The following is a 24,824-nucleotide window of genomic DNA, read 5'->3' as shown; positions in this document are numbered from 1 at the left end:
TGCATTTTCTGGAGGGCACAGAGGAAAAACAAGATTGTGAAACTTTGGACTTTTCCTGTCAAATCTCATTAAAGCTTTCTTGATCAGCGTTCTTTGCTTTTTCCAGCTTGTCTTCCACAAGGACAGGATCTCCAGATGGCAGTAACCATCCAGTACTCTAATAAACCTTTATGTGTGATAATTCTGTGCACTGGGTGCACACACACTCAGGTGCTTGCTGTCCTGTGCATGGAGAATGGTCAGCTCTGAGTAGTCTGGCACCCTGTGTACTCCATTCATCAAGCTGATGTTTGATGTGTAGAAAAGCTAAATGGCTGGAAAGCAGCTGCCTTGTTCAAAAAAGCCACTTAGTGAGACATTTACTGAGGAAGTAACATCTTGGAAAATATTTAGTGCCACTTGAAAAAGCAACTTTATGAAATATTTAAGAAACAGCTTCTTGGAGGGGGAAATCTAGCAGGTTTTCTGCAGTAATGTTCCCAGCTTTTAATGTGGCAATCACTCAGCTAATAGGAAGAACATCTCTTCATTATTTAATACTTAGATTCACTTACCACCCATAAATATAGTTGGTACTGAAATAGATAAATTGTTTAAAAGTGTCAGATATCAGAAGAGAATAGGCTTCCTTACACTGTACTGTTAGACTTCTAGTTGAGTATGTCCAAATTGTTAGACAGACAGGGATCATGGGCCTTTCTAGAACTTGTACACAGCACTCCTGACTGTCTTCATGTAACCAAAAAGTGTTTTTATTGGAAAGATTCATGCTTATGTAGAGCACATTTTGCCTACTTAAGCAGTATTAAATGCCAGTTTTCACTGTTATATTTATTTTTTTAAATTAATACTGTAGCTTTTCTGTTTCCTTTAATGTTGCCTGCATGTAAATTTAATTAATTCCCTCATAAATTCATACATGCACTCAGTCCTCTAACATGTAAGCTTTTGTTGTTAGTCTTGCAAACACTTCTTTATCATCAAACTTAACTGTTATGTTTTGAGACCAAGACATGTACCAGCAATTCCCATCTCATCCTTCCTAAAGCCAAGTGTCTGTTTCACTCATTTTCAGTGTTTGTAACCACACATTACAAGTTGTCAGTAAGTGACAGCTTTTAGAATACGGTCCTGTCTTGCTTTTCCAGTAATAAAATGCACTGTAAATGAGATTTCTTGTGTGGTGTGCTCTAACTGGGCAGTGGTGAGTGAGTCACATCCTTATCTGGATGTTAGTATTTACTATATATTTATTTATATATATCTGCCTTTGGATGCTTTAGATGTATCTGAGCCATTGAAGAGCCCAAAGTTTGCTCCAGTTTCTAGTCGTGTGGCTTTCCCTGATCCATGCCAGTGCTTGGGAGTCAGAAGAGGGATCCTGCTGCCTCCTCTGCCAGTGATTGGTGAATTTTTAAGCCAGTTGTGGGGCTGTAGGAATGACCCCACTGCCTCAGTTTAGCAGTGTTACCCTGTGTTGTCTGAGCACACTTTTAGCCTGAGAAGTGATGTGCAGATGGATCCAGCTGTGCTTGCTTTCCTCCTCTGTCACGATGGTGGGAATGGCTTGCACTGCCTCCAGTCCAGGGCAGGCATGAGGACAGCTCATGGATGTAACTTCTGGGCTGCAGGAGCTGCCCTGATGTGGCTTAAATGATGTAGAATTCTTTTTGCCAGTGCCTGCATTTATAATTTATTTGAGAGAGAGGCTGAGTTTGGAAGCGAACCACCTTTCCCCCTCTGGCACGTTTGTGTGGCAGTGCTGTCACAGGGGAACTGGGTGAAATTAAACTGCTCTCTGTGATTCTACCCAAGTGTAAGATAAGCCACCAGCAAAGGTCCAGACCAATGGATGCCCTTTGGATAGGCTTTGGAACACGTGCTTTGGGTCTAGGAAATTTAAATTAATCTAATTTGCAGTCAAGTCCCCAGTCTGCTTATGGTACGTTTATTTACAAGAGTTGCATCAAGCCAGAGATTCATCTTCTTGTGCAATTTCTTTATCATGTAGATGTGGCCATATGTCTGCATATAATGTAGGCTGAGCTATTTCCAGAATCAGAATTTTACTCTGTAAGATGAATGTACAATTAGTTATTATGCTTATAATAGTTATACTGTTTCCTTTGCAGTGTATCAGGTGATTAAGCAAGACAAAATTAAAACATCTAACATTTTTTATTACCTGCTTGCATGCAAACATTCCCTTCTGGACAGGTGCACACAAAGCACAACAAATTTCTTCCCTGTGTTGTTGGCAGTGTCTTTTTTTAGCGAGTAAGGGGGCACAAGAGAAGCAGGACCCCGGTGTGTGTGCAATGATGGGCCTGAGGGCATTTCCTTCCTGCTGGCTCTGATCTGCTCCAGGGGGCTGAGAGGTCAGCATCAGGTGTAATGTGCTAGGCAAATCCTGGAAAATATCTTCCAGGGTCACTGGTGTGTGCTCCAGGACCTCTCCATGCTGTGGAGAATGAGAACAGTTGGGATGGAAAATAAAGCACTAATGCAGACACAGCTGCTTGTATGCTCGCTTCTGCCAAAGAGCCTTGACTAGAAGCAGGGTTTTTTCTTTCAGGTGAGAGATGAAAGTATGGGACAGGTGATGGCATAAAAGCCTGCAATGTCTTTATTAATTTATATTTGCAGTTGGGCTTGCTTTTTCTCTGCTAGAATATTCATGTATCCTTTGAAATTAATTGGTCTGCTCATCATTAAAACCAGTGGGGATCTCATTTAAGTAAACACCCAAGAATTAAGCTTGCTAGAAAAGTTCAAGCTGTTCCAAGCATTTGAGAGCAGAATCAGTGCCATGTCTGCCTGTCTTTGTTCCCCTTGGATTGTGTCTTTCTTGCTTCATTTAGGGGTAATTGCATAAACAGGAAGAACTATACCTTCACTATCCATTCCTGTAGTCTCCAGATCTTCTCTTAGTGATTGCATCTTTAAGTAGTTTATCCTTTCCACCTCCCTTCACTGAGCTGAGTTCACAAAGCAAACCTTGTGATTTTCACACTGCATATGTTTAATTCCTAATCTTTCAATTTAGGATTGTATAAACCAAGTCAGAAAAACAAGGCGCAATCTTTAGGAAATGTTATTTTAGGATAGTTAAGCCCTTAATGCTGTTCCAGCCGACACTAGGCAGAATTCATTGTAGAAGTTCAGGAATTAAGTCAAATCTCAAAGGCTGAGATATGTATAAAAGACTGCAGTAATTGTTAGAATATTGATGATTTCATGCATTAAGAGACTTATATTTGTGAAATTGAGGAACAAAATCTGTAGACTCCGGAATTTTTCAGAGAAAATCAGTAAGTGGCCAAGCATAGTTTGTGTATTAAAGTATGTTGCACCAAGTTTAAAAGACAGCATTTTACTGTTGAATGAAGTACAGGTTACTTGTATATATTTTGAATTACAAGGTAGCAAGGTTGGGAGGGAGGCATTTTCCTGTTGTTGCTGATGTATAACCTGGGCTGGCAGCTCCCCTTAACAACTGGACATAACAGCCCTAAATGGGGTGAGTGTTACCTGCCTGGGCCGGCTCCTTCTGCTCAGCTGGCTTTTTGCCCACCTAGAAATTACTCAATAAAAATTGAGTGAAATATATGAGCCTGGAGTGATCTTTTTAAAATCCCTCCCCAAGCACCTTCCTTATTTTACCTCCAACGTTTCCTGTTGTTCATTGCATCACTAATGTTATCTGTGAAGTTAAAGTTGGGGGGAAAAAAAGAACTGGCTTTTGTCAGTTATAAAGAAGTGGATCAAGCTGATTTTTTAATAGATGTGTAAGGTGAAAGAATAATACACAAATTCTGATATGAACTTGAAGTCTAATTGCATATAGCTAGAAACAGTCAATTATGAAACAATAATGTTGATGGGGGGGGGGTAGGTGGAAATCTTGAATTATGAGAATGAGCAAGAACTGAAATTACAGCTCCAGTGACATTCTTTTAAAAGAAAAAAACAAACCAAATCCAAACAACTCTTAATTTCTTTTGGCTTTAGTAAATATTGTGTGGGTTGTAAATGCACACTTCTAGTGAAAGGCTGTCTGTAATTCTGCCTATTTCAGAATATTTTGGTAAAAGTGTCACCACTGTGACTATTTGCTGCCACTTGGTACAGGTATTCTGAAAACCTGGGGTTTGGTGCCTTTTGTTGTTATTTGGTAATTTTTTTTTGTTTGTGTTTTTTGTTTCATTTTTTTCCCCCCATTTTCTGTTTCTAGCTTTAGATTTTGATGGAGAAAGACTTGTGCCTGGGCTCAGTTTTTCCAGGTACATCTGAGGAAGATGGTTTGGCTCTGACTCAAAGTGAGCATAAGGACAGGAGCAGTTCAGCACAGCTGGGTGCAGGAGTGGGGAGCCAGAGCCTGGAAATAGCCCTTGGCCATGTCCTGGCAGGCAGAAGCCTGAATCTGATGACTCCCAGGCAGGGTAGGAGGGTGCTGCAGCATCTTTGTTGTGTGACATTGGAGAAATCTTGAGCTGATCTCATTTTCTTTGCCAAAAAGTAGTTTATTAAAAGCACTTTTGTGTTGCAGCTTCTCGTGATTCCAATAGAAAAGTCCTGTAATTGAAATGAAGTTGCTTCGGTCTGTATCCTGAATACATCTGTTTGATACACTTTGAAAAAAAAAATGGTGGGAGAGGAAAGAAGTGTTAGAGGAGATGATTAGAGAAAAACTAATTAAATGCATTGCTTTGTATTTTTATGATTGCACTTTGGAAAAAAATATATATTTAATACTTTTCACTACTCCCTCTTCTCTCCTGCTCTCTCTCCTCTATTTAATTTCAAAGATATATGTGGTTTATGAGAGAAGATTTTAAAATTTTTTTTAATGATTTGAGATAATTCTAAATATTCATCTTTTCTACCAGTTGACTGGACTCTAATCTTTTTGAATGCAAATTCAGATTAGGGCATTCAAATACATGAAAGGCCTGAGATGCATTTAAGCAACAGACTCTGTCTGAATTATATTTTTCTCTCAATGTCTTAAAATTTCCCAATATCTGCTAGATACTGGAAATTTCTTTGAGAGAACAGAAATTCCCAGTACCTGATGAGCATTTCTGGCTGCATCTCTGCAGCCTGATGCCTGGGGTTTAAGCAACCAAATGCTTGGCAGAGGAGACAGATCCCTCTTGCCTCTGTCCAGACTTAACACTTGTGTCTTTTTGATCTCATGGAAAACCAACAGAGTACACATGCAGGCAGTTCAGCACGGAAAGCAAATGGGAAAAAAAAACTTGCCATTTTTCATAATGATTTAAAAGCTGCAAAGCTGTGATAAAGTCATTATTACTGTTCTTTGCATGTGATGTTTGTTGGCAGGGAAAATGTTCTTGTTCCCCACAGACTGCTCCCAAACTCCTGACACGCCTTCAGCCCAGTTATCTGTAGTCCCATGGGAGCACAAGTCTCAGTTTTTAGGGGTAAGAAAATAAAAAGGAATAATAGTAAAGAACTGAAACAAGACTCCCTCCTCTCCTCCCCCAGACAACCCAGTCTCCTCAAATTCAACAGGATCTTTAGACAGGAAACACAGTGAGAAGCACAAGAGCTCCTTTATTCTTGTCTTGTTGGGCTGGAGAAGTGGAGAATTTGCCCTTTTCCCTATGAGTGGATTGTCATCTCAGAGTGAGCCCTGCTCTACCCTGCTGTGGGGAAGTTCTTTTTCTTTGACCTGTTCTGCACTTTTCAGGTTGCTTGCAAGGCCTTGGATTTTTGCTTGGTTTTGGTTTTCCTTCTCTTTAATTGAATCAGTTTATGCTTTTAATTCAAAATCTACCCCTGGAGTTTAGGGCATATAGCATTTATATATGGTAGTTTAAAATTACAGCACCTTCTTTTTTTCCCTCACTCCAGATCCCTCAGTAATTATAAGAAGGATAGATTATTTTATCTACACCTTTTCCAGGCACAGTAATTTAATCAAGAAGGTCACCTCTTTGCTCCTATTCAAAAATCTGGCTTTGCAACTTTTAACATTGTATATTCCTGTGGGTATTATCCTAATAAGAGAAATATAAGGGAAATTGCAATGATTTTGTAGAGGTCTGCTAAGGATGGAAGAGTTTAATTGTTAATTGTTGTTAAAATAATAACTGTTTTACACTAATATACCTTATTGACAATTTAGAAATAAATCAGCCTGGAAGTAAGATAATCTTAGAAGGCTACATAGCAGGTTTAAATATTCCTTGAAATGCACTGTGTGAGCACAGTCCCATTCATCCCTGACACAGAACTTTGAAAGAGGTGCTGGTGTTTTACATTCCTGTCTTTTATTACTAAATAATGAACACATAGACACAGTGTGCCTCGTATGAAAATTTTGCTGTGGGCTATAGAGAATCACTGACAATTCTGGCTGGCTTGCATACAAGGACTTTTTATCTGACTTTTTATTTTTCATGTCCATATGAATACAGTTTCTTTGGGGAACAGTTGGGATGAATTCTGGGCTGGATGACAGACATTTTCAGTTCAGAAGACAGGTATTAGTCAACTTTGGGCAAATAGAGCAGGAACAGAATTTTGCTGTTGGGTGCAGGATGGCATGGTTCTCTCTCTAGTTTATGCATACTTCCTTTGAGTTCTCTGCCAAGTTCAGAAACATGTTTGGATGCAGCACAGATCTCATTCTTCATTGGAATGTGAAAGGATAGCTTTGGGCAGTAGAGTTTGTATCGAATCACACACAGCCTGTCTGTGTCAGCCTTAAACTACAGCTGCTGTTTTCTGTCCTGCCAGCAGCACAAATCCAGCATAAAATCCCTTTCACCTCTGTCTTCAGATCTGAGCTAGCCCAGGCTGGAGCTCCTGCAGTGATTTGGTGGCATGCAAGTTTGGCATCCATAAACAAGGATGGAGGCATCTTGGGCATCCACTTTGGATGACTGGGGTCTGCAGTGCCATCCTTGGTTTAAAGAACATGCAAAGGAATAAAATCAAAGGTTGATTTCTGAGAAGCAGAGGAGGAGGGCTGGAAATACAAACTTCATCCTCAAAAAGCTCTGGATGTCATGAATTGTAGCTCACCTCCATCTATGCTGTGGCTAGCTATCCACAGTGATGAAATCATAAATATGTGGAGTTTTTTGGGAGCTGGGAAAGGACTTTTGTGTTAGAGATCCATAATTACATGATTTTATGTTTGTATCTTGTGTGCCTTCAATTTTAACAACTATTGGAGGCTATATCAGCGAGTTCTGAAGAAGGTTTTGAGTACTGTCAAACTGTTGGATTAGAGGCAGATGAGATGGGAAATAATCAGAAAGAACTGCTGAGGTGAGAATGGATTGGGGGGTTTGACTGTGTTAGCTGTCATCAGCAAGTTGGGGAATTAGAAGAAAGCAGACAACCATTTGTATATTTTTTCAATCATTGTTGCTGTTGCACTGGAATAGAAAAGATATGATGAAATGTATTCTTTAGGGTTATTGTATAGGGAATTAAAAAGACTACAGCAGGTATTTTTAGAGAGAAGAGTGTGGAGATGCCAGGAAAGAGCTGCCTGTGACCTGGCTGAGGATTAAGCAGAGTTACAGCATCTCAAGGGAGATGGAGGATAAAAGGTTGGTCATAGGTTTATCCAGAGGGACCCTTTCCCAGGAGAGGGAGCTACCCCTGGGAGCAGCCCTGACAGCTCAGCTGGCTGATACCAGTACAGCCTACTGGGCTCATGCTTTAATTCCCAAGGAATTTAAATTCTACTATACTCAGTTTTTCGTTCCTATCAATGCCATAATTTGAAGCAGCTTAAACTGGTTATTTTATAGTATTGATTCACATATTTGATTTATATTATTATTTAAAACTTAATGTGTGTGATTTAGTCTCTCACAGTATAAACCATCATTTAAAAAAAGGACACAGTTCAAGGAGAAGCTTGTAGTTCCTAGCCAATCATGGCTCAGTTATCTGTCTTTATAGCTATTAAATACTGCTTCATCCCTCTGACTGATGAAGGCATTTTGGACTTTGCCTTAGACCTATATTCCCTTTTCCTCTCCAGTGATTATTTGTTCCTCTAAGCCTTCTACTTTTAATATTTTTCCTTCTGTTGTGTAAGTTGCTGTTCCCAAATCCTGGTTTTTTGGGGATGGGTAGACAAGTAAAGCTGGCAGTGTATCTGGCTTGACAAACCAAAAAGGAAAAATTACTGAACAGTTCAACTGAGAAATAAAAGTAATGTATGTTTGGGCAGTTCTTTTTCTTTTCCAGTTCAGGAGAAATCTGACATGGAACAATATTCAGTAACCACACTATTCCCTATTGCTTCCCATATTGCTAATGTAAAGATTTAAAGGAAAGTCCCAAAGAATGAAGGAATATGAGAAAAGTATGAAGCAGAATAATTTTATTTTTCTCTGTAATCTTAGGTCTGTTAAAACATCCACCACACCGGGGCAGCAGTCAGCAAACGTAGGTTGTCTGAACTCCTGCTCCTGCCTCCAGTGTGGAATATTTGGCATTCTGGAGGAGACCAGCAATTGATTTTGATTGTCTGTGTGGTTTCTTCTGAGGCACACTCACCTTCTCATCTGGATTAACTAGCAGTTGGTAGCTGCTCGGGTTGGTGCGTATGAAGAGGAGAAAAGATAAAGAAGTGTGTTACCAGCTGATGCTCCTGTCAGCATCTCTGTCTCCAGTGTTCTCATACAGGTTGTGAGCAGCATTTTGTGGATATGCACGTGGTAAATCAGCTGTGTCTGCTTATCTGCCAACGGGAGCTCTTTGTTTTAAGTTCTCCTGTTTCCTCCTCCTTTGGATTGCTGATGTACAAGAGGTAATTTTCTCACTGTGGTTAGAAGGGGGCTTACAGGCATTACAGGCTAGATTCACTCCCCCAAGGTTGATATTGAATGATAAATCCCTCTCCTGGTGACAGCTGTTAGCCTTGTGCCGTTGACTCTTTAGAGAACATGGTAAGAACCTGGTGGATGGGTGATGCACTGCAGGCTTCAGAAGTTCCTTCCATTGCTTTTGTTCTTCAAGTCCCAAACTTCACTGAGAACGGGCCAGGGTATGAGCAAGAGTGTTTTCAATTATTTTAATCTTTTTAAAACTGATTTTAATGGACTAAAGGAAATTTTGTTTCAAAAAGAATCAACAACAGAAATTTCAGCTCTTCACAGTGCAGTAGATGCCTTAATACAAGAATGGCTTCTGTAATACTATTTAACTGACTTAAATAAGTGCACAAGAAAAGCAAAAGTCTTAGGTGAAGTATTTTGACACATATGCTGTCTGGCTTAATCATGCCTATCCATGCTCTTGAGGAGGGTGTTGGGATTTACATGTGAATTGAGGGAGTTCATTATGTACCTAATGACTCTTTCAGGTTTGGTCCTTATATTTGAAAGCAGTTGTTATTCTCTGTAGATCTATAGCGTTGATTTAAACTATTGTGTGACAAATCCCATTAAGGTGATGAGTTTGTTATAATCTGTAATAAATCCTTTTGGAAACGTCGTGATTATCCCTGATGTTCTCTCGGCCCATAGATTCTATCATGCAGTGAAAGTAAATTAGTCTGATGAGGGAGAGAAAATGAGTGAGAATCTGAAAGTCACATGTATAGTGAAGGATGCTTGGAGTGTCTGAAGAAGGAATACAAGTATCTTTTGAATGATAACATTCCATCAGTGCTATTAATAACCAGAGGGAAAGTAAATAATTCTTCTTTTTGCTGTTTTGGAGAGGCAGCACTGGGTATGCTCCTGGTTTTAGTCCCTGTGCACATTTTCCTGATGTGGGTGGCAGTGTGTATCACTGGCCTGAAATGGTTACTCACCAGCCCCTGCATGTTGAGAAGATGGACAATTGAATATCAACATATAAAGAAATGCTGAGTTTTGTACTTAGACATTGTGTATGTGGCAAGGAGCCAGTAAAAACTCTGACCTAGAAGGCCTGAAGCATCTGGCTACAACATTATTGAGAAAAGATGCAGCGCAAACATGGAAAAAATGTAGTAATGTAGATAAATTAATTAATCTCTGAATGTCTTGGTAAGAGGCCCAGCTTATTTGTAGTAAATCTTGGAGCTTTGTCAAGATGGAAGTTCTTTTGAACTGTCAGCTTGTATGTATGTCTAACAAAACCTGTAATTAGATTGGCATACTGATCTGGCTTCACAGTATTGAGAATGCACAGTGGTTTCACCAGACTGAAGATCCAAAAAGGGTTCTGTTGAATTCAGTAAAATATGCATATAAATGTTAGTAGGGTTAGTATTTTATCTAAAAGTATGTACCAGAATTGGCTACTAGTAGCTGGTTCTTTGTATTAAAATGAATTGAAATATTACATTATTGTTTAAGTGACTTGCAAATCTTGTATTAAGGAGGGATGAATTATCCATTCCTGTTTTATCTTCCTAAAATAATTACAGGGAGAATGTTTTCTCCAAAAAAGCAAGTGCAGTGGCTATGTACATTGGCACTGATTATCATCCATCTGTACTTTATGTGTAGGTAAAATACATGTATGTGCATATTTTATGTGTATGCTTTTTAAGTATGTACAGGTCTCCTGCTCAATTTCTAACCTTCAGCTCCATAGCTTAGGTTACGTGTCCCTGAACTGTTTACACAAATATTTGATTGCTACAGTCCTACCAACATATCAACCTGCTTTGTTCTGCACGTGTCAAACCCTTCAACAGTGTCTTTTAGTAAAGCTGCTTTGAGTGCTCCTCACTGCTTTAAAGCCAGAAGTGTCAGCAAACTGCAGGTGCTTTCCAGTGTCCAAAGTATTTATTCTTTCTGCTAAATCAGGGAATCCTGGAATGGTTTGAATTGGAAAGAGTCAACTCTATCCACTCTCTGCCATGAGTGGGGGCACCTTCTGCTAGACCAGGTTGCTCAGAGTCTGGTCCAAGACGACCGTCAACACTTCCAGGGATTGGGCAACCTGCATTTTTTGTTTTTTGGTTTTTTGTTTTCCCCCCAATGAGAATAAATCAGACAGAAAAATCTCTCTGCCATGCAAAGATTATACAACATTTTAGTCTTTAATTTTCTCCTGCTTTAAGTCCTAAGTGGTGACCTCCAGACTGTCTGATCAGCAATGAATAGAGCACAGAATAGTCATTGTACTGTATAATTTCTTCTCCTTTGAATTTTATGTATTGGCAGCAGGGCTGTGTGTAGAAGGGTGAGGGGTTAATGTGTATTTTCTGGGATGGCAGTGGGTTAAAGGAGGGAGTGGGAGAGAGGAATGAGGAAAGGCTGAAGAGGTGCATGGATGGTTTAATGTTATTTTTAAGGCTGAGTTGTGAAGGGAAAGTCTATTGTTCCTGTAATCTGCCAATTAATTGTTTTCACTGTTTGTTTGGAGATTTACCAGCAGTAGGTGGGAAATGCCAAATAATGAAAACATACACTCTTGAAATAATATTATTTTTAGTAGGGCTCTGGCCAAAGCCTTCTGCCTAGCTCCTGTTCCATCTCTTCACTGAGTGCTCTGGAACTGGGAAATCCTGTGGGAACTTGTATTGTGCAGAGAAGTGTTCCATAGTCTGGCTAGTCCTGAGGTCAAAGCAAAGGCTGCTATTTAAACCAGTAAAAGAATATTCGTACTGAATATCCTGCTGTTCATTGCATTGTTCCTAAATGTCTTGGAAATAGATCCAAAACTCCAGAAAATTCCTCTGTAAGGTTCCTTTGGGTTTTTTGAGGACTTTGTCAGAGGATCTAAACAGTCTGTTTTTGAAAATTTGTGTCTATTACCACTGATGTTTTTATTTCATTTTATTATTAGTTTTTCCTTTTGACAAGGTAGCAGTTCTGTGTTTGGGGCTCTCTAGGTGTTTTCAAAGCTTGCTATCTCCATCATAACTCAGCAGATACCAACAACTTTTGTTACAGCTAGCCCTTTTCTTTTTAAATTGTTAGATTTATGTGTATTAGATTGTGTTTTGCCAAACAAACCCTCCAGGATTCTGTGCATATTGAAGTGATGCTAAATGTTGATAATTTAGGAGGAGCTGTCATTCTGCTATATTGTTATACTGCAGCCTCTTAAGAAAAAAAATTTTCTTGACTATATTCACAATATTTAGTCAAGCATTTTTCTTTCTAATTTTAGGAGGCAATATTTTTTATGTACCCTCTCTCAATCTCTCTCTCAATTTCTCTCCTTCTCTCTCACATACTATTTAATTTCTATAGCCTTCCCTTTGCAATTACTGGGTATCTTAGAGAAAGAAATGGCCAAGAGTCCCAGAGCAGTAAGGCAACACTTTCCCAAGATTATTTACTTTTCCCTGATTTGTTCTATTGTAGCAGTTTCTGAAGTCATCTGAACAAAAATTTCCATGTCCTTTGAGAGGAGGAGGCAAGATACCAGGAGAAAAGCTGATCTGTCCTTGAAAGATGCCTGTTTGGAAGCCTTTAAAACATGGAGCTTTACTTTTACTCATCAGGCTTTCAGTTTCTCAATTGAAAACTCCCAAATTGACCTCTGGGTGTTTCAAAACCAATCTCAAAACACTTACCCAAAATTTCCATGCATCTTCCAGCCTGCCCCATTGGAAGGGCAGGTGTTTCATCATCACCACTGCTCTCTAGGAAGTGATTCCTGCTGTTCAGTCCTTGTTTTTGTCCCTGCTAATTCCCAGCAACCCTCACACCCACTCAAGGCTGGTTGGTGTGCTGAGGATGCTTCTTACAGCAGTGAGCTGATGGGAGCAGCTCTTTAATGGGGGGTTATTTCCTTTGGTGCTATTATGTTTCATTAGAAGACTCCAGATAATCTGCAATGCAGAAATGTGGTCCATTAGGTAGATGGTGAGTTTGTGACCTTTGCAGCTCGGTTCTCCACTGGTATTTATTCCAGCCACGTTAATAGGTTTGCAGGGCTTTGTGCTCTGGATTGCATTTGAAAAGTTTCATGTAAGGGAAGGTTTAGGTTGGATAATAGGAAAAAAATTTTCACTGACAGAATAATAAAATACTGGAATTGTCTTCTTAGGGAGATGGAGGAATCACCATCTCTGGATATGTTTAAAAAAAAGACTGGACTTGGCACTCCGTGCTATAGTCTAGTTGTGGTGTTAGGGCATAGGTTGGACTTGATGACCTTAGAGGTCTCTTCCAACCTCATTATTCTGTGATTCTGTGTGATTCTGATGTTAATAAATTTGGTTTGGGTGTGAGGGCAAACTTTTGGAAATTAGGGGATTGCTTATTTGCAGGTTTAGATGACTGGTGTGATTGTTAGGAGTCTTGCTCATGGCAAAATTAGTGTTAATCTTTACAACTTCCAAAATGTCTAGATTCGTAAGTGTGAGTTTACGGATTTTTTCTTGATATTTATCTATTAATTTTTAAGGAAGCACTTCCTTTATTTTTACCATCTGTATTTAAAACATAACCATGCAATTCTAGTTCCAGGCAGCTTGAACATGTCCCTGTTTGAAGTTAAATAAATGTGGTGGTCTGTTTGTTTGTGTAATTACGGATCTGGTAACTCAGCAGCCTTTAGCAGCAGCAGGGGGAGAGGAGGTGGCCCTCCAGGGATGTTTTGTGCCCTGTGAGGTGTGTGAGGTTCTCCACCTGAAGGTTTGGGGCTTGCCCTGGCCTTGGCTGCTGAAGACTCTGCCTTGTTCTCTGAGTCAGCGACTGGGTGCTGCTCTTGGATCTGATTCAGCTGGGGTGGACCCCTGGGGAATAAATATTGCTTGGGAGAGCAGAGAGCTCTCAGAGACCTATGAGATGTGACAGCATTCTGCTTAGCTGATAAATTGCAGTGTAGCAGGAAGGATGCTACAATGAGTATTGATTTCTTTTGTGCATGGAACTCATTTTGCTCCAGCTTGTGAATTGCCTTCATGAGCTGACAATCCATTAAGGATCACTTTGTGTGTCTCTTCCTTCATTATTGCTTCTTTTACTGCTTTCTGCTTTACTGCCTTTAAAATACATTGTCAAGGCAAAAATAAAATAGGTACAGGAGAAACTCTAATAGGAGCAAAGCAATTTGGCTCTTGGTAAATTACTTTATTGCAAAAAATATTTTACTAGGGGACAATCTACAAAGACAATTTCAAGGAGCTAAATATATTATATTAAAATTATTTTAGAGTAGAGTATCTCACCTAATGATTGTAATTTTATGTCATGAAATGCACCTTTTATTGTAAGGTTGTTTTTTTTTCCCTAAGTCTGAAGACCTAAAATACCAGTTTTATGTGGACATAATTTAGTCTTGTCCATTCTGCAAGGCCAGTTGGTGCCTCGTATTCTGAATATATGCCAATGATACCTTCACAGATGGAATGCTTGATTTTTTTTCATGGACTGGAGGGTTGTTGCTTTTTATTTAGAGGAAACAGGGAAGCAGTATGTTCCTCTGCATTAATTTTTTGCTGTTTCAAGGAAGTAGACAAGTTTTGTGACACAAATGCATTAGTAGTAAAATTTTTTTTTTTTACTTGAAAATGTGGTATTTTCTTTGGTCATGTAATCACATTGATTAGGTTTTGTCATTACACAAAGGGTTGGAATTAAGAATGTCTGTGTAAGGTTATAAATCTAGGACTAGCAAATTAAGAGGACCAGTGCATTGTACTCCATTATGGAAGAAAGTGTATTATTTTTGTCACCAAGATAAATTTTTAACTCATAATAACTTCCCATGTACATTTGTTATGTGTCCATTTCAGACTGTTTTGTTTGGTATTAGGCAAGTCTTACCCTCCCCTAGGTCTCCTTCTGTTGGCAGTGTCCCAGTCTCAGGGATGGATGCCGCCTCTCTGCAGAGTGATTTGTGTTCTAGTGGTGGAGGGCTCCGCTGAGAAGCTGGACTCTGCATTTTTAGGAAACAGCTGTTGCTCTTCAAAGCTGCTTTAAAACACCAGAACTAATGTGTCCTGTGGCTAATAAAATTTAGTTTAATGCAGTTAGTTACACAAGCAGGGTGGCTTTCACACGACAGGATTTTTCTGGTTTTGTCCCCCGGCTTGGGCATTTGTGTGAAGCTCTGATTCATCTGCCTCCTGCAGCTTCTGGCAGTTCCCAATTCTGCTGCCAGGAACCTTGGCCCTGGCTGCTGCCAGGAGTTCTGTGCAGGGCAGTGACCTCATTATGGCATCCCCTGGCTCTCAGGGCAGCGCTGCTCAGTCAGTTCTACCCCAGAGTTACTCCAAGTGCATTAGGCTCATCTGTTTTGTGCAAGTGCCTGGCCAGGCTCTTGATACTTCTTCTTTTCCTCCCATCTTCTCTACACTTAGCATTGGCTTTTTGGAATCTGAGGCATTGATGATTCCGAGATTGTAAAAAGTCTCTGTCTTTCTGCCCCGTTGCCAAAGAAGAAGCCATAATTCGTCTGTGCTGGTTTCAAGGTTGTTTATTCTGTTTATCTCTAACATGTTCTGCTGCCCTGCCGCAGGTCTGTCCTGCAGGGCAGCGTGTGGGGCTCTGCCCTCAGTGGGATGTTACAAACATTATATACCAGAAACTACCTGTGCTGTATTTACAATAACGTGCCAATATCTGTCACCTACATTGAACAGTGTGTCCCCAGCCTAAACCAACAGAAAAATGCCAACACTACAGTGAAACATGGAGGGCATGAAGAAGGAGAAAAAGGACAAAACACACCCAATTTCCTCCATCTTATCCCCTTTGGACCCCTAATCTAGAATCCTAAAATTTTACTTTTACACCCGTGCCACACTTAATTATTACTCATATCAAACACTCAGAGCTTGGATTCATCCTGTAAGATTGAAAACTCTTTTTCATGGACAGAGATCACAGACAGTGTCTCTTGGGGCTCTGTACAGCGGAGTTCCTGACCACCTGCCAGGGTCCCAGGGTCCCTTCCAGGGCAGCCAGAGGGAAGCCCTGGATTCCCACATTGGCTGATCTGTATCTTCCCATTGCCTCTGGTTAGTGACCTGAGGAGTTATGTTCTAGTCACTATCTATTTAAAAAAAAATTAATATAATTGAAGCCAATAAACACCATCTGGAAACTTGACTGTGTCTTGGCTTGCTTGGAAGGCCATGGCAAAGGTGCAGAGGTAGAATGAATGTTTGCTCTCCTTAAAACACATGGCAGGGGCTGCACCACAGGCCTTCAGCCCCATCTCAGGAGAGCAGAAAGAATGAATTAGGTAAGGATTTCCAAGGTGAGATTTTCTGGAGTAAACTTAAATCTGCCTTTTCAGTATGTCATACAGATGAATTTGGGACTATCAGTAGGTGTACAAGTGAACAAAATTGGTAACCCCTCCCACAGCTGCACAGGCCAAATCAGGAAAGTTTTAGTTTGGTAAATTACTTGTAGTGCAAATAATTTCCCAGCTTCTTTACTAAGGTCTTTTTTGTAGTAAACCATGCTCTCCTGCTGATAGGATTAAACATTGTAACTACTGGACTGTGGTAGTGGCTCTAACTGTACCTGCATGGATCCTTAGAAAACAATATATTTTTTAAAAATACGTAGAAGAGAGCTTGGATGCTGTTTATAAACTCAGCTGCACATTTTTTGTTCTATATTTACATTGACTTGACTTTATTGTCTGGATTTCAGTTAGTTTTGTTTTTCCTTAATAACAACTTTTTGTTCCCTCTGTTTTTCTTTTTAATTTTAGTAATGGGAAAAGCTTTCTGTTTTGGGACTTTTTTAGTTTTTGATTTTTTTTTTTTTTTGAGTTTTTTTCTTTTGGGGAGAGGGGGATTTGACTTTAATTGGTGTGTACTACTACAGCATTCACTTTTTTTTATTTGTTTAGGGTCAAATCCTTGGCCATGTACATGGAGCATCAAGAGACACAGAAATAAGAGGTTTGTGCCATTTCTGCATCCCATTGAGTGTCAGAGGGGCTGGAGGCACCTGCTCCGTGCTCAGGTCCTGTGGTCAGCAGACACCTCATCAGTCTATTCTCCTCCCTTCTGGTGGTCACTCAGGCAGTCACACGGGGAGCTGGGGCTGGAGAAATTTGTGGATTGGGCTGTAATTCCCTTGCAGTCCTCTGAAGACTCCTGTGGAGGATGGTTACAGAGCAGCTGCTTGTTCTCTTGCCCTGTCTGCATCTCCCCTGAGCCTGAGCCCTCTGGTGTTTTCCCTGGTGTGTTGGATGTTGTGGGCCAAACCGTGGTCGCCTTTGCAGCATAATCACTGTGAGCTCAGAGCTCTTGAAGTCAGTTTTCACTTCTCTTCTCCTGCTGGTGTGTGTTAAATGTGATAGTTTTTGCTGTGTGTTTGTGTGTCTTTTGTAACAAATCGGCGACAGCTTTGGTGTAGCTTTGGGATGATCTCAATATCCCCATTGTGAGCCAAATGAAGTTAAATCCCTGGTTTTGTGCTGAAGTCATAAAACTGGCATAGATAGACTGGAAGACTGAAGACTGGTCGTTTTTTTTGGTTTTTTTTTTTGGTATAAAATATGGGACAGCTTGAATTTAATACATGCAGTACACAACTGTGTTAAATAAAAATTAAAAACTGTAAACTCTACATATGAGTATAAAAACTCTACAGTAAGCATAATGCTCCCCCCTCAACAACAACAACAACAAAAAAAAAATCGGAGGTGTGGAATGTATGTTGCAAGATACTCAGAAAAATGTAGTCGTCCAGCTTTGTTTTACCAAAGTATTTAGCAATAAGAAAAGCAGTAGTTGTGTATTTCTTCACAATGAATAAATATTTTTCTTAAATAAAAAAGGCAAACTGAACTTTATGAGGCCTTTCAGCGGGCTCTTACAAGCCATATCCAGAAGTTGACAGAGCAGCGGTGGGCGGAATGGAAAGAAAAAGTCTTATTTCAGTTGAAAAATTCTTTTACCTTTTGTACTTAGCACTTGTCACACAGGCAATCTCCCCATGTCTTTTCCATTTGTACTGGTGTGCTGGGTACTATTGTTTCTGGTTTCGTTTGTGCAGAAGTAGTTTTAATGTTCCAAACATTCTTATGCTATCAGTTTAGTTCAGCAGTACTTGTGGTTTTCTCCTAATGCCATTGCTCGTTGTTAGACCAGTGCCTCAGCCAAAATCAGCATATTTTCATAAAATCGTCGTTTATGATTTAGGGGATTGAACCTGGTAACTCCTTAAACTCTTAGGTTAGTTCTTCTGCATTCACAGTGCATTAGTGTAATAATTTCTCTGTCAGATAACTAATAAAAAAAACTCTTTAGAAGTGTTTTTTCCACAAAGTCATTCATCTCCCAATTTCTACTCTTACCAGCTACAGAGTTACATGGATTATGCAAGGAGAACAAATTACTGATACAGTATTTGGTGATGTATTTTTTCCTTACAGACATTAAACCTCCTGTAAGTTTGGGACTGGTCACTTTTGTTTTTAACATCCCTTTGCCTAAAGGAAAGTCACTGCTGAAAGATGAAAAAAAAAAAAAAGAAGCTTTAGAACTGTGCTTGGATAAAGCAGGTCTGCTTTTGATTTATATTTATTGAAAATCTTGCTGAGTGTTTGCTTGTCCTTACAATTATGAATCTTTTTAAGCTGGGCTAGACTTTGTTGGCTGAGTGTGCTGGTGAGTTGGGCATGCAAAAGCACAATGTGTGCTGTTTTGTGGCACTTGTGAAAAGGTTTAGGAGAAAGACCACCACAGCAGTTTGTTCTAAATGTTTGCACAAAACTAAACCCAACACAAAGCAGTGACTTTCCCCAGGCTGAGCTTTATCCACACAGCAGATAAGAAGCAACGTGGGCTTGAACTCCACAATTCCCATCGCAGAAGGAAAGCGGGAGGTCTAAAGGAAGCAGATAAATCATAAAAAAAAAATCACCTTTTCAAGGGGAAAAGTACTAATTTCACCCTAACTGTAATGAAAACAGCACAGCAGATGTTTGCAAGGTGAGGCAGGTAATGTGTGTCATTGTGTGAACATGGCCAAGGCACAAGGATGCCCAGGGCCAGAGGAAAGCAAATACCTGAAGCTGTGCACTCTGGGTCCAGCCAGGACAATCTCCTTGGTCTCTGTGCTTGGAGGGTGCCCTGGGATACAGGGCTGACTGTTTTAGGGGATATTGACACCTTTCAGTAAAATTCCTTTAAATTTCCCCGTGGGAAGTTTTGATCTGTTAAATCTATTTTTTTTTGGTGAGGTGTGCTGTCTGAAATGCATCTACCCAGTTTGAATAAATAAAATCATTAGCACAAAATACACCATTAATTCAATATGCGTTTTGTTTAGGCTGCCTTGAATTCAGGTTTCATTACTAGTAAGCTGATTGCCTTAATTCAGTTTTATACACATAATTTAAAATACTTTAAAGTATAAGTTTCCTTTGTAGTGTCATGATACTGAGAAGGAATGGAATAGGTGCATAACTAAGAAAAATTTGAAATAATATGAAAACAATAACAACGGCAGAGGAATTTTAAGGGAAAAGTTATTTTTTTAAGTAACTTTCAGTAACACAGGTTTAAAATATTTAACTCTTTGAACTGTGGTGATTTGGACTGGTTTAACTGTACAGCAGCTAAGTTAATGGAATTTAATATTACATTTTTGTATTATTTATAATGAAATGCTTGCCCTTTGTTCTGAATCTCTGAGTTTTTGGGGTGACATAGATAATTAAATCCCTTTTACCCATGTTGGCTTAATGTTGGTGTAATTAAATCCTTTTTACCATATTGGTGTAATTAAATTCCTTTTACCCATGTGTCAGGTTGGTCTGTATGGTGATGATTGAAAGTTGGGGATTAAGGAAACATTCAGTGTTACTTGTTGGTAACTGTGATAGCCTTGCCAACAGGAAAAGCACCTATAATAGTCATAATGCTGATTCCATGGTGAGATGCTACTGGACTTCCCATGTCTTTATACCTTTATTACTCAGTTTTTGAATTAAAATGTGAGGTTGGTTGTTAAGGCACGTGGTCAGGTTTTATTCTGATATCCTTGTGACAGCAGTTTTTAAGGTAACAGATCCATGTGGGGCCTGTGTTGCCACAGCCTGGAATGAAAGAAAGTGCAAAACCCCTGGGGCTTTTGGCCACTTGAGGCTGCTTTGTGCTTCAGTGAGGATGTTGGCTTTGATTTCTGTGGTTTAGTGCTTTTACCTGGATGCAGGAGAAGTGAATGCACCTCATGAATTTATCCTTGACCTTAAACAGGGAAGTCAAAGCCAATAAATTTAGATATGAACACCATTAGAAACTATCAAAGCCCCTGAGTTACTTGCGGCTTCACATATCTGTGGTGCAAAAACCAAACAAACAAAACAAAAAAGAGGAACATTTTATTTATTTCTTTTACATATTTTTGTTTTATTATATGCATCCTTGGGAAAGTAAACTGTGGCACACTGATTTGTGAAATGAGACCACATTTTTTGTATATTGACTTAAGGAGCTAGTCCTGCTGAATATACTACATATAACAGTGCAGTAATGATATTTGCAAAGTTGAGTTATGAATATTAAAGAAAATATTAGATATACTGTAAAATAATTGAAAAATAAATTAAAAGCTGTATAGCTACTTTTGGTCAACCAGAAGACAGCCTTAATCTGAAATATGACTTCTGTTAGTTTTCACATTCTGAGCATCTGTCACAAAAATATCTGTGTGATTCCACATAAATATATACTGACAAGCATGAAGTGATTTTTTCCCTTCTCTAATCATTTTTATTTCAAAGCTTAAAAATTTTATTCAAATTAAGAATAAATGTGCTAAATTTGTCTTAAAAACAGCACTTGAATTGTAAGCATCTGAAAAATGATCCCTTTTGAGTGGAAATGAGCTGTGATATAGACAGATGTCATTGTTTTTGCTGTAAATTTATTTTCCGAGTGTGCCACTAAATTTCCTGTGGAAACTCTACTGTCATGGAGAAGTTTCTTCTGGGCAGCCTGAGTAGAAGCTTCCATTTCTGCAACCTGTTCCATACCCCTTCCAGCTCATGGCCCTCCTTTTGGTGGTGGCCAGGTTTTGCACTCCAGGCAGGAGGTGCCACTCACCCAGCTCTGCAAATTCTTTGTCCTTGAGTGCCACTCATCTTCTCTTCTCCCTCACAGACAGAGAAATGTCAATTTTCCCCTTTTCCTGAATGATTTTTTATTAAAACATAGCTTTGATGAGCCTGTTGTGGGTGGGAATTATGTATTTTGATGTTTTCAAGATATTAATGCGTTGCAAAACAGCTGCCACAATTCTTCACAGTCAGCTGCTCTTTCTTCCCAAGGTGTGTTTCCCTCTTCAGTACTGGGTAACCCACTTCCAATCTGGACAAACTCATTTTCCTCTAACATATCCAGACCTGCAGCCCCTTTGCACATAACCCATTGGATGTATCTAATGGATAACTCGGGGGGATGCTGGAGTTGTCTGACGGCAGCAATGTTTCTCCAGAGTCACTCACAAAGCAGGACAGGGCTAGGCAGTAGACAGGAAGGTGCTTTGCCATATTTTAAAATCAAATGATTAAGTTCTTTTTTGTATGCATTTCAGATCAGTAGAAAGAAGATAAGAAATTATGGTTTAGGTTATGTGATAGATCTTAGAGTGTTCATTTTCTGTCAGAAGACTTGACTGCTTGAGAAGTCATCAATAGCTTTGCTATACCTCCTAAGGGAGAAGCTGATTTTGAATCAATTATCCCATAGGCACATTGCCTTGACAGTTTTAGTTTGCATTTAGCCAAATCTTTGGATCTTTCTTCTCAGGCTGTGGCTTTCAGTGAAACGATTGTATTGCTAAAAGAATACAAAATTTACCCACCACAGGTTGCTGCAGACAACAGTTCAGGCAGCCCATTTACTGCAGAACAAAATCCTTGATAGAATACTTAACAGGGTTTACAGCATCCTATCAAAAATAAGTAGCCTCCCCAACAAGTATTTAAGTTCTAATGAAACAACCCCAAAATATTAATTAATTAATTATAGAGCTGTGTTTTCACAGTTTTAATCTGTTTGCCTTTGGTTTTAGATAAAGACTCCCTGCTGGTTTGGGGTTGTTCTGTTCTGCTTGAGATAATCATCAAATAATGGCTAATTCAATACAATGATCAATTCAGATGCAGATTAGTGTAGCATTCAGCAATAAAAATAAATATCCCAAAACTGTAGGTACCCAAAGTAGTGTTTAATTCTAATCCAAATGACGCTGGGTGTTTTACAAATTTGCATGGCTTGTTTGCAGTCTCGCGGTCAAACTGAGATAATGAGATCTAAACACCAGGATTTAGGCTTAGGTACAAATAACTCAGTGTCTCTAAAGGCTTTGGGCTGCCTTACTTTAACATATGCAGCTCTTAAATTTTCTGACTTCAATCCCTGATAAACAGGATTTTTTTAAAGTATGAAAAGAGCTTATCATGAAAGAAAGAACACTCAGTTTATTGTTCCAGGTAAAGTCTTTTGGAGGTGATTACTCTCTCACAAAAACATTGTGTTAATACTCTTGTGGCACAGGCATCTGTCACTCAAACAGATGTCTCCCCATAAACCTGAAAACACAACTTTTTTTTCTATTCTCTCTGGATAAGTGAAGCCTTCAGGTTGATGCACTCAGTGACATTTGTTTAAGTGACAGATGTTCACGTCTAGTAGCCCTCAGTGGGGAGGTGACCTTGTTGTCTTAGTGGGAGTTCCGTGTCAAGTGCTGTAATTATTTGTATGCAGAGGATATGTGCCTTTATGAAGGCTGAAATTCCTAAGGATCTTTTTGCACTCCGGGCTGTTGTGTGTGTGATGAAGAGGCTTGGAATTAGGCAGCAAGGTTTCAGTGTTTGCTTCTAATCTGCCCTAAGTAGACCAAGATTAACTCAATGAACCCTGTAGATGTAAAAAAACCACAGAACACCAGAGTTGTAGGGAATGAGTGCCATAAGGGCAGGCCCAAGACTCCATTTTTTGCACTTGTGCTTTTCTCCTGAATGGTGTAAATGTTATGATCCGTCCTAAATGGAGGATTTATTTGCTGAGGAATGTCAATAGCTGCAAGTACAGAGACTGCAGGCAGAAGGCTTTTGGTCTGAAGAAGTGAACTCTCCAAACACTTCTGGTCAGTTTTAATTCATATTGCCTGGTCCTGTCCTCGCCAGGCAGATGTTTAAGCATTGTTTGCACAGAGAATTGTCTAGGAAAGGTGATGAGAGCTTTTTCAGCACTCTGGATTCTTGAATTAGCTTTTGGATGTGTCCATTCGCTCAGGGAAAAATAACAGTTCACATGGTTCTGTCTTCACTGCTGTTGTCTTTTGTAATCATATCAGTTTCTGTGCATACATTCTGAATTTAATGTTTGTTATCTGTCATTAAGATATGCTGAGTCACCAAAATTTCCTCTTTGGACAGGTAATCATTACTTAACCCTTCTCCCTGGGGCATGACTCATCTTCATTCATTTTCCCTAAGTGATTTATTTCTGCTTCCCCTCAGCCCTTGCATTTTCTAGCTGTACCCAAAAAGTTCTGTGACAAGCAGTCCTAGAACTTCCCTGCCTATGGTCTCCAAGCTGCCACCTCAGGCTTCCAACTTGGTTTCAGCCTTACTAATTTTACATGGTGGAAGAAACTAAACATTCATTTCCTCTTCACCTTCTCTGTGTCATTTCATAATGTGCAAATCCTAAAGAAGATACCCACATATACGTGGGATCACTGAGATGGGTTTTTAATTGAAAATTCAGAGACAGTGCCTTGAACACCTTGATCTTTATATATGAACTTCTTGCGGCTCTTATTCCCAAGTCTCTGTGAAGTAGTGCAAAAGTATAAACCTTCTGCTTTATGTTTGGCAATGACATCTGTTTTGTTGGTTTGTATTTGAAAAATGAATTCTTAGTTTCATCGGGAGTTTTGCAGTTGAACTGGAAGTGCAGTGCTGGGGTCTGTATACCTCTGGAACGTTCCTTGTGTACAGCAAGGACCTTTGGCTCTTCCTTCCAGGAATTACATTATGTTAGGGAGAATCCTGGGTTTGGTGACTGGCCAGGCGAATGACTGCAGCAAGAATTCAGTGACTGTGGGATGGGTGCCTAAGCATAAAAGCAAACACAATTTTTAATTAAAAAAGAAAGTCAACAAACCTCTGTGTAGGAATATGCTTGTATTTACTACAGGAATATGTACAAAAATGGGGTAGTCATGACTGCCATAAGAAGATTACACTTCCAAGAGGTAAAAAATGAAAATCAATGTTTAAGCATCTGTGTCCGTGTCCTCAAATAAGCAGTGGCTTTTTTTTGTTTGGCTGGTCGGTGTTTTGCTTATTTATTTGTGGAGCTTTATTTCTGTGTTCTTTCTTTTGTTTTTATGCTGCTGGACTTAATATTTCTTGTCAGCAAACTGGGATTAACAGAACACCTCTGAGGAATGAAGTGAAGGTTAATGTATTAGCACTAAGTACCATAGAAAAGCTATTGAGAAAATTAATAATGCACTGTTCAAGTCTGTTTGCATTGTGTGGAGTTCCAGGTTTGGTTTGCTTCCCTTTGCTTCCCTTTTTGCTGCAGCTCACTTGGAGTGTGGGTTACAGGTCTCAAGATGTTTGCACATGAAGATTTTGCCTGCAAAAAGTTTTGCTGACTTTTTTATAATAAACAGTTCATAGGCCCCAACATTATGATGTGGATGTAATCATGTGGGAGTTGATGCAGTGTCCAACTTAGCTCTTGTCTATGTATTTTTCATACTGATTCTTCTACTATTTAGTATATAAAAATCAATTTAGTATATTAAGTTCTCATAATATCAGTTTTCATTATATTCTTGTTTGTAGATTACACTAAGGAGTTTCTGAACAAAAGAGGATGACAAACAACCCCCCAAACATCCTTTTTGGGTAACAAGATTGTTGTTTCAGCA

The 24,824-nt window shown here is 39.4% G+C and overlaps 1 protein-coding gene across 5 annotated transcripts in view; it reads left to right on the top strand.

Annotated features, from left to right (window-relative positions):
• The window catches only part of ZNF804A (zinc finger protein 804A), a 229,914-nt gene that overhangs the window by 19,301 nt on the left and 185,789 nt on the right, over positions 1–24,824 (top strand). Inside the window, exon 3 of one of the 5 annotated variants that reach the window (XM_072931621.1) lies at positions 16,765–16,816. The exons of the other annotated variants lie outside the window; for them this stretch is intronic. The gene's annotated coding sequence lies outside the window, so the exon portion shown is untranslated. The remainder of the gene's footprint in view (positions 1–16,764; positions 16,817–24,824) is intronic. 5 annotated transcript variants of the gene reach the window in all.

Source organism: Taeniopygia guttata, chromosome 7 (assembly GCF_048771995.1).
Source record: "Taeniopygia guttata chromosome 7, bTaeGut7.mat, whole genome shotgun sequence".
Lineage (NCBI taxonomy): Eukaryota > Metazoa > Chordata > Aves > Passeriformes > Estrildidae > Taeniopygia > Taeniopygia guttata.
This window is presented reverse-complemented; position numbering and strand designations above follow the sequence as displayed.